The sequence below is a fragment of the Rhagoletis zephyria genome, unplaced genomic scaffold, assembly GCF_001687245.7.
Source record: "Rhagoletis zephyria isolate East Lansing unplaced genomic scaffold, Rhagoletis_zephyria_1.1 Rzeph_scaffold_03348, whole genome shotgun sequence".
Lineage (NCBI taxonomy): Eukaryota > Metazoa > Arthropoda > Insecta > Diptera > Tephritidae > Rhagoletis > Rhagoletis zephyria.
The window spans coordinates 49,342-51,626 of record NW_016160431.1 but is presented as its reverse complement, the minus strand read 5'-3'; positions in this window follow the sequence as shown (position 1 = coordinate 51,626).

Below are 2,285 nucleotides of genomic sequence, written 5' to 3'. Positions count from 1 at the left end.
AATGGTAGCTCATTTCGTAAACAGTTCAACATATCTACAAGCAAAACTGCACCGCATAACTCCAAACGAGGTATCGAAATCTTTTTAATCGGAGCTACTTTTGTTTTTGCTAGTAGCAGGTGTGATGTAACTAGTTTCTTGTTTTCTACCCGCAAATATATCACACCCGCGTATGCCTTTTCCGACGCATCGCAAAAGGCATGAATTTGTATCAGAGTTTCATTTGAACAATTCATCCAACGCGGAACTTTGATATTCTGTATGNTGCTAGTAGCAGGTGTGATGTAACTAGTTTCTTGTTTTCTACCCGCAAATATATCACACCCGCGTATGCCTTTTCCGACGCATCGCAAAAGGCATGAATTTGTATCAGAGTTTCATTTGAACAATTCATCCAACGCGGAACTTTGATATTCTGTATGTGACCGTAATTTTCAACAAAAAATTTCCATTTGGAAAGTGTTTGTGAACTGATTGGTTGATCCCAGGTAGTACCGTCTAACCAGATCTGTTGCATAAGTATTTTAGCTATTACCACGATAGGTGCTAGCCAGCCAGCTGGGTCAAAAAGTTTTGCGATTATTGACAAAACCTCCCGTTTGTTATAGCTTGATTTCAGGACTATATCCTGGACATTAAAAAAGAAGTGATCCAACTTGGCGTTCCACCGTATACCTAAAGCTTTCGTTGTGCTAGTCTCATCCAGATCAAGAAATTCTTTGCCTAACAAATGGTCATCAGGAAGATCAGCAATAAGTTCTTTTGTATTAGAGGACCACTTTCTCAGCGAAAATCCCGCACTATATAGCACTTGAATCAGTTCGTTGCGTGCCTGCAAGGCTATTGAAATCTAGTGAAATACGGCTAGCACATCATCTACATACATTGAACTTTTTAAAATTTGAGCCGCCAATCGATATGAAACCTGTGATTCTTGAGCTAGTTGATGTAGTATTCTAATCGCCAAGTATGGCGCGCAATTAATTCCAAATGTTACAGTGTTAAGCTGAAAATCCCTTATCTCCGCATTTGGGCTGTTTCTGAATAAAATTCTTTGAAAGGGCCTATGAGACGGGTTTACTAATATTTGGCGATACATTTTTTGGATATCACTGTTAAAAACGAACTTGTACACGCGCCAACGTATGNGGATGTAAGATGTCATTAAGACTAACTCCGTTGGAGGAATTGCTAGACGCTGTATGTCCGTAGGGTATAAGTTTTTAAAGGGTAAAGATACCACGTACCTTCCTTCAGAATTCCTAGCTGTCGTTTTCAAAAAGAGTTCTTCACAAAACGAGTCCTCTGCTGATGGAATATTCCTCTTTGGAATTTCTTCTAACTCCTAGAATTTACGTAGCTGGCAATCTAATGGATTGCCCTCTCCCAAAGAGATTTTGGTAGCAAAACAAGAGACGTGTGCAGTAGATGATGCCCCAGTGACTATCCACCCGAACACGGTCTCTTGGGACAGAAAATTATTGCATACACTACGTTTAACCCCTTCCAACATAACTCTGAGGTATAAATCTCCCCCGATCAAAACATCTGTATAAATTCAGAATCTGCGAAAGGTACTTTTGGCAGTTCATCTAATATTGAACTGTCTATAGAAGTTGAAGGTAAGTTACCCATAATGTATGGTAATACAAATGCGTTCGCCTTAATGAAAAGATTTGGGTCTCTTGGAGAGCCCAAGATAAATGAACAAATTTTCGACGAACTATTGCAAACTGTTTGATTAAGCCCTGAGATGACTGCATTTGCTTTCGAACATGGAAGCTTCAAAAGTTTTCGAAGTCGTTCTGATATAAACGACGCCTCTGAAGCCGAGTCAATCAAGGCGCGAGCGAAGTACGTCGAGCCTAAATGGCAAATATGCACCATGGCGGTGCCAAGTAAAGCTGATGACAAACTCGACGAAGCCGAATTTTCTCGATTTGATGACGAAGTTTTACCACGAGAAGTGGACTGTATGTTTACATAGAATGCCTGTGAGGCAGTTCCATGGTTTCAGGCACCTTTGTGTTGAGTGTTGGGAGCAACTCTATGAAGTAGAGAGTGATGCCTGCTCTTGCACGTTGTACACAAAAATTTACTCTTACATTCTTTGACAGAATGGCCCTTAGAAAGGCAATTCAGACAGCAGTTGAGCTTTTTGATCAACGCGAACCTATCACTGACGGAGAGGGATACAAACTTTTTACATAAACGTAGGACGTGTTGTTGTTTTGGACACATGACACAGTATGATGAAATGACGTTGGTGGCAAGCGACAGCTTCT